Source organism: Hydra vulgaris, chromosome 01 (assembly GCF_038396675.1).
Source record: "Hydra vulgaris chromosome 01, alternate assembly HydraT2T_AEP".
Lineage (NCBI taxonomy): Eukaryota > Metazoa > Cnidaria > Hydrozoa > Anthoathecata > Hydridae > Hydra > Hydra vulgaris.
The window spans coordinates 13,156,635-13,164,710 of NC_088920.1; the positions used below are offsets into that span (position 1 = coordinate 13,156,635).

The 8,076-nt window shown below is 30.4% G+C and overlaps 1 protein-coding gene and 1 long non-coding RNA gene across 3 annotated transcripts in view; both read right to left on the reverse strand.

The window, feature by feature from the left end:
* The window catches only part of LOC136075119 (uncharacterized), a 180,049-nt gene that overhangs the window by 39,404 nt on the left and 132,569 nt on the right, over positions 1 to 8,076 (reverse strand). The gene's annotated exons all lie outside the window — the stretch shown is intronic.
* LOC136075118 (uncharacterized) lies at positions 3,030 to 4,931 on the reverse strand. The gene is made up of 2 exons (XR_010635691.1): positions 4,807 to 4,931; positions 3,030 to 4,716 (listed from the first exon to the last, which is right to left on the reverse strand). It is a non-coding gene; the product is annotated as an uncharacterized LOC136075118 (long non-coding RNA).

The window sequence follows — 8,076 nt, forward strand, 5'->3', positions numbered from 1 at the left end:
TGGCTTTTGGTGGAGTATCAATATCCGCAACTCGTGATGTTTGTTTTATGGGAAGAAACAAATCATGTTTACTTGGACTAAAAGGTGATATTTCAAAAGATGTCAGTAATACGAATATAATATCTCGGGATTTTACAGCTTTGTTTAAGAAACAAAATCGAGAATGGATAATTGCGTGGAAATGGAACAATAATTCTCAACCTGAAACTCTAGTGAATAAGATTGCTGAATACACTATCCCTGTTGGCATAAAACACAATTACGAAAAAGAAATTGAAGGGTGGATAGAGAAAAAATGACTTCAAAAGTACGATTTAAAGAAACACGGTCCAATAAAGGGTTTGGTTCCTCTCATGGCAGTGGTGCAGCAAAACAAAGGAAAAGTGCGACCAGTATTAGACTTCAGGGAGCTGAACACGTTTATTGAAGCATTCACTGCGAACACAGATGCGTGTGCTGACAAACTTCAAGACTAGAGACGGTTTGGAAAAAATATTTCAATAATTGATTTATCTTCAACTTATATGCAACTAAAAATCGATGAGAAACTCTGGACTTACCAAAATGTTGTGTTCCGTGGACAAAGTTTTGTTTAACACGTTTGGGATTCGAACTAAACGTTGCGCCAGTCATAGCGAAAGCGGTATTAGACAAAGTGCTATCGCAAGGTGAAACAATCTGGAAAGGAACGTCATCATACATTAATGATATTTTTGTTGAAGACATAGTACCTGTTTGTCGCGTACTTGATCATTTGGAAATCTTTGGGCTTAATTGTAAGCCGGCGGTCCGCGTATCCGATGGAGCGAGAGTTCTTGGTTTACAAGTCAGAATGGAAAGCAAAAAGTTATGTTGGAGAAGAGATAACGATTTTTGTGAAATTCCGAATTCGTTAACAAGACGTAATATCTTTTTTTTGTGCGGAAGAATGACAGGAAATCTTCCAGTTTGTGGTTGGTTGCGTGTAGCGTTGTCGTATGTTAAAAGAACAGCAAACGCCCTGACAAAAACGTCAGGCAACAAATTGGGTAGATGCTAGTTCAATCGTACTAGACGTGGTTGTCGAGTTTAATGGCAATATAATCGAAGACGCAGGTCGGTTAAGAAAACATACACAGCGCATATAAACATGTCCAAACTTGATACAGTGATTAAAGGATTAAATATGGGCCTTAACTCGAAAATGGAAGTTTTGCATATCTGCACCGATTCGAAAGCGGTGTTCCATTTAGTTACCGACACACTCGCAGAAAAATCTGGATTGAGGACAAACGCATCAAACGAAATGGTGTTAAGGAGAATACTCAAGAATATTGCAAATATAATGGAAGAAAAAAATGTGTCTTGATGTTTGATATTTAAAAAAAAAAAAAAAATTTGTGCAGAGAAAATTAAGCGTGAATTTGTGTATTTTCAGATCTAATCGTGGTTCAATCCCCATAGCCCATTTAACGTAAGAGATCAACTTGAGGATCTCGAATCAGGGCCTATGGATAAATTTAATCAGATAACTCGTGACTGTTCTGAAAACATTGGTACATCAATACAGACATATGTGTACTGTTTATATTGTCATGCTTTTTTTTTTTTTGTGGTTTTTTGTGGTTGCTAATTATTTTTACTATTGTTGCATTTTGCATTTGTTGCTATTATTCAAGTGACTTCATTTTTTTTTGTCTTATCATAGTATTTATTTACATCCTTTTATTATATTTTATTTTCTATCACCTTTCTTAGAAGGAATAAATGAGATAACACAACGTTTAATGATCAGAATCTGATCATTAAATGTTGTGTTATTTTAATTATTATCTTTCATGTCAGCTCATTCACTTTTTCCTTTTTTGTTATTAGTCTAGTTTTTTTTAATATTTAATATTCTCCGTTTTAATAGGATTATTTTTTATCAAAAACAGTACATCAAAAACAGTACACCAACTCAAAGTAGATATTAGGCTTGTCGCTACGGAATTTAACCTGGCCGATGCCCTTACTAGAGTGTCTAATAGTTGGTTAAAATTGGTTGATAAACCATCTGAAATGGCAGCAAGTGGTATTATTAGTACTTCGCTATCCTCCAAAGAAATCGAGCACGTTCATAGATCTACAGGACATAATGGCGTGAAGAAAACATTGTACTTCGTTCGTAAAATCGACCCGTCAGTGGAAGAAGTATTACTGAAAAGAATACATACTGAAAATTATAAAATTTTTATACCTACTTTATTAATCCTTAAAAAAAAAGTTTTGGCACTCCTATTGCGTAAATGTATACCATATGCCCTGCCTTTTTGGCACCCTAAGTGGTAGAAACAACCTTTACAGCTTAACTTACTTGAAACTTACTACTGACCTCATTTCATTTTTTAATCTTTTATATTTGTCCCATTCAATAATTTTTTTGTCCATTTTAATGAGTAGTTCTAAATAAATGGGATAAATGACCAGGTCTACTAAATCGTTCTTTTTACCAAAAGTACATAATAGTGCAAGAGTTAATGGTCATCAAACTGTTTTCAATATATAAGTTAAGCAACTTTATGAAATTAAAAAGAGCATTTCACGAGAACTGCCCTATTCATTAAGGTACTCCTCTTAATGAATAGGACAATTTTAATTAACTCCCCCTTAGGTCACACAAAAGCTTCATTTATTCAGTTTAAAAAAAAGTGCAAACAACTTCGCCAGTTATAGGCCACATTTTTATAAGAAATACCCATTGCAGAAATTAATTGAAGTATATATCACATATATACTTTAGTTATTTTTAATATAAATTTTAGATCAATAAAAGCTCTTTCAATTTAAGCAAGGATTATTGTAACTATCGCAACATCAAATTACATATAATGCAGGTAATAAAGATTTCACCAAATACTGACTTGTATTTTATATCAAATACTAGCAAATGTCTTAACCATTTATTGGCCAATGATCCGTAAATGGGAAACACGTCGAACAGAATAATAGAGCATTGAAAATTTATTTATTTTAATGCAATTATTTAGATATAAAACAAAACTAAAAAATAAATCAATATAATTTATTCAGTTTAACTCATTGTATGCTAAGTGCAGGTAATGAACCCCGAAAAAAAGTTAAAAAAACTTATTGCTAAATACCATCATTTTCTTCAATATCTTGATAATTTTCAATATCTTCAATATTTTAATTCTTCAATAGAGGTTGATTTTTTCAAATTTGATATCTCAGCTAACTTCTTTTTATAGTTCACAGTTTTCCTTTATTTTTCTTTTAATACCTTTTGTTATTCAACTTTTCTCTTTTTACAAGCTACTTTTGCAGCTGTCTTCAAGCTTCGTGTTGTAAGACTGTAATGTGAAAAAAAAAACAACTGTAAAACAGAGTTTTTGAGTTAATCTTCTTTTGTTTAATTTGTAGTGAAGGATAAGTGAAAATATTGGAGTCTTTGTCTAATAGACTAGATGAACCATTAAATGGGAATGAAAACTTGAGTTCTATTGATGTGTTGTGAGAGGCTATTTTTTATTATTCAAAAGAATTCAAAAAAATACTTACAATTTAAAACCATGAAGCACCAATGAACTATTAAACGAACCTTTTTTAACTAATGTTGATTTATTAACCTTTACTTCTTCAAAACTTACATTTGTATTAATATCCACAGTATTGTCTCGAATAGAAAAATCAATTGAATCATCTTTTACTCCAGGTTGAGTTCTTGCATTGTTGTGATGTCATATTGATACGCTTTAGAAAATAAACCAAATAACTTAGAATGTGAAACTTTATCCCCTGTAGTTTTATTCATCATTGTTTGATAGACATCAGAATGCATATTTTTTAGTGGCTTTAAAACTGTGCTGACCAAAAGCTGCAACCAGTTGTGGATGTGAACTGGAAGTTTTACACCTCATGTCTTTCTAGAATTAAAATCAGTGGCCTTGCAGAACTAATATTTGAAAAAAAAAAATTTTTCAAACCGTAACTTAACAAAACCTTGTTTAGTCCAGCAAGAAACACTCAATGTTGCTCCTTCACTATTATGAGGTGGTATGACCAGCTGCATTTATACAAGCTATATTAGTAATGGTTTCTTTGTTGCCACTTGTTTGACTCTGAATATATTTTGATCCTTTTACTTACAACAACACATTTTGGTGTATGATCTAGTTGTGATCCTGTTTCATCCATATTCCAAATACATATTAGTTTATTAAATAAGTTCTCATTTTGTATCAGTCTCTCCAAAGATGTGAAGTATTTTAAAATTTTCCCCCTGTCTATACATAATTTTGGCAAAGAATATATTGGCTCTGGACAACGAAGACTTGCACAACCATGACTCTCTTTAAGTAGTTGCTACCAGTTTTTTTTTTTTTGCTAACTTAGCAGCATAATTAATAAATGTTATTTTCAAAAACTAATTCCTATTTGGGTACAATTGCCAGCATAATACTTTTTTCAAGATCACCTTTAATTGGCTTTTTCCCTGGTTATGCTCTTATTTTAGATTTTCAATAGATAGTGGCCTGCATAGTTAAACGTGGAACTTTTTTATATTCCTTTTTGCTGAGACATACCATTTATTACCAGTTTCATATTAGAATCTGAATTGTCTTCAGCATGCATTTTTTTAATTATACTTGAAGTTGGTTTAATGATAACATTTGACTTTGGATTTTTCAGTATGTTTTAACTTTTTTGTTTTTTCGTATTTAATACTATTTTCAACTAAAAAAAAATAGTAATTATAGAACCAAGTCTACAAACATATGTAAATAAAATAAATCAAAAAATATATATTGATTACTTTTTTTTTACCTTTAACGCGACATTCAAATTTTCATTCAGTATGTATAATATAATATAAATTCAGTATGTATGTATAGTTTCATTCAGTATGTATAATCAAGTTAATTTAAGTAAAATTTGGATGTTGCTTACCAGTTAACAACCTTAATTTAACTTTTTTCACACAAGTTATGTGTCAAATTTTATCACACTTAGTTATTTATTATATCACATAAATTTTAACTAAGTTGAGATAATCTTATTACGTTTACGACAAAAGAACTTTTGTAAACAGCTATTTTTAAAGCGTTTCGACATTCGCATAATTTAAAAATAAACCTTTCGCATGATTAGTATAAATTAAGTGCGGACTATGATCGTATTCTGAATGATACTTTCTTGCGCTGACCATATTGTTCTCGTAATATAACCATAAAAGCGTCGTCGTCGAGGAAGGCAATAGGAAATAGTTACCGCTGTACCATGTTGCCAGAGAGGCTGGCGCGAAGAGGGTATATAGGGATTGTGACAGCCACCTTCATTAGATGACCATTATATATACCATTAGTCAGCAAATAGGGTTTTATTGTACCTTCAGTCGTAAAAATAGAACCTTTTTATAGTCGGCAAAATGACGTTTGAACTATTTATCTCCATTCGGCATATAAGAGATTTTGAGAACTCTTTTTTTGAATTTAGGAGTCATCTATGTATTACGTCACGCTGTAAGGGGAGGTGGGGTTAATAGTTTTATGACGGCTCCTACGAGACTTGTTACTAAAGTGTTACGATGTTGTAATAAAGGAGGGGGAAGGGGGGCAAAACGGTCAAAAATTGGTTGGTTTGTCATACTAACGTCTGGCCTTGGTTGCAATCAAAGGCGCTAGAATGGCGTTGGTATAGCTTTTTATACATATTAATTTGCATTACTTGATTTCAACAATATTTTAAATAGTTCGAACCATTTCGACTGTATTCTTAGTAAACAAAGTTTAAAAAATATCAAGATAATCGCCAATTTTTGTTTTACTCAGAATTACTGACTGTTTAATGTAACCGGCTTAATTAAAAATCTAATGTCAATATCTTCCATGTCACGAAGAGTAGATAGACTTAAGTGTTGAAGTAAGTGTAGAGGTTTGGAAATAGGTAAAGCAGAAATACATTTTTTTAAGTACTAATTCTATTGTTTTACATTGGAACCAGGTATACGAATGTTATTAATTTTGGAGAAGTATCAAATAGACTATTAGAAATAGTTGAACCTGTAATGGGGAAGATTTTTCTTGGTGTTTAAACAAAAGAAAATGTTTTTCAAAAATTCGCAGAATTAAATTGAGATAAGTTTACTTAAAGCTTTATTTATTTATCTATTTTGATTTAGGTTTCCTAAAGAGAACTTAGGGCAATGTAACAGAGCACCGCGGAAGAGCGTTTATCTAGAAAGTTTACGCCTCCAACCTTAACGATGGCGCGAAATATGTTCAAAGCTTGCTTCAAACCCTGAATCTTTAGCTTCTAAAGCAAGCGTAACCACTGCGAAGCAGCCTAATGGCTATTTTAATGCTTAAAAGTTATAACCAAATAGATTTTAATTATTTCATTTTTAAGGTCTTGTCATTGAGAACGTTAAATAAAAATAAAATAATACAATATTGAAACAAAATATTATTAATTTATTTTATTTTATCTAAAATAATTATAATAACAAAATACTATTAAAAACAATTTTGCTTGAGTAAAACACGTTCGATTTGTATAAACACTAAAATATGATAATGAAATTTCCTTTATAAAAAGCTATAAAATTAAATATGGGTGTTTCTACAAAATGGTTCGAAAGAAATCTTCTTGCACTCAAAACCGTGCTAAAGCTGCTAAAGAAGCAGCAGAAGTAGCAAAACTTTAAGAAAAACAAACTTTATAGGATCTAGAATTTACAACTAAAACGTACACCAAAGTAAATGCCGCTTCTTCCACTATTGAATTTAACCCTCCAGAAAGTTAGCTTAAACTTAAAGCTGGCGAAGTTGATAAAGATGATAACTGACGTGTAGTTGGAGTAGGCGCTGCGACGGCTGTTGATGATAATAATGCAGTGACTGAGCAAGACGTTACTGGTACTGCAAAAAATTGTTTATCTAGAACAACTGCAAATATGCATAACTTCAAACCAAAGTTGAAAATTTTTTCTACTCACCCTGTTTTACGGTATAGATAGAATTATTCTATATATACAGGGGTTTTTTTGTGTCTTTTATCTATTATCACTTATATTATGTGACAATAAATAAATTCCCGTTACAATTTGCACTGATGAGTTTTAAATGATAACATCATTTATTAAAATGATAACTGTGATGGTGGTTTAACTAAACGATTATATTATAAGAAAAGATTTAACTAAAATCTTTTCTTATAACTTAATATTATATTAATGAACTTGATAACATATAACACAATAATATAATATTACTTGTATATTATATAATATTATATAAATGAAAAAAGCATTGATACATGTGAAATACTTTATTAGAAGAATATCTGAAAAGATATTGTTCTGCTAAAACATTTCACATATATCACAACAGCAATATACAGACTTTACTCGTATATGCCCGAATATTCCTGACAGAATATAGTTATAGAGTATAAGTTTTTATTAAAACAAGATAATAATTTTAGACAATTTTAAAAGTAACATAAATTTAATAAAGACTTCTCACTGAACTTCTTGATTAATTTAATTTGATCTAGCGATTCAAGTGTACCCATGCGCTTTGCACCCGAATTTTAATTTTTCTGTTTATTTAAAAAAAACCGGGCACAATTATACGTATTATTGAATTAAACGTATTATTTTATGTACATATTATATATACGTATTATTTATACGTATTAATTTAAAACTTAAAACTAAATGCGCATTATTCTGGTATCAACAGCGGAATATAATACGTGATAAATACTCTGGCTATTTACAATACAAGATGTGCCTGCTGGGTTAGAACTAATTTGTGAAATATAATAATTCGTTATATACAAATTTTTTATTAAAAGATCAAATTTTAACCTTTTATTGAAACAATATTACTTTTAAGACTTTAAACTAGATAATTAAAAAAAAAAATTACTTGGTAATTTGAGCATCCTCGTATTACACGAAAATGGTGTTTCTAAATGAAGTCAAAAAAATGGAACGGATTTATAGCTAATAAACTAATAGTACTATCTTTACGAAATACAATTAATCTGTATTTTAACATCAAAGTTTTGAACCACAGATTCTTTTATGTG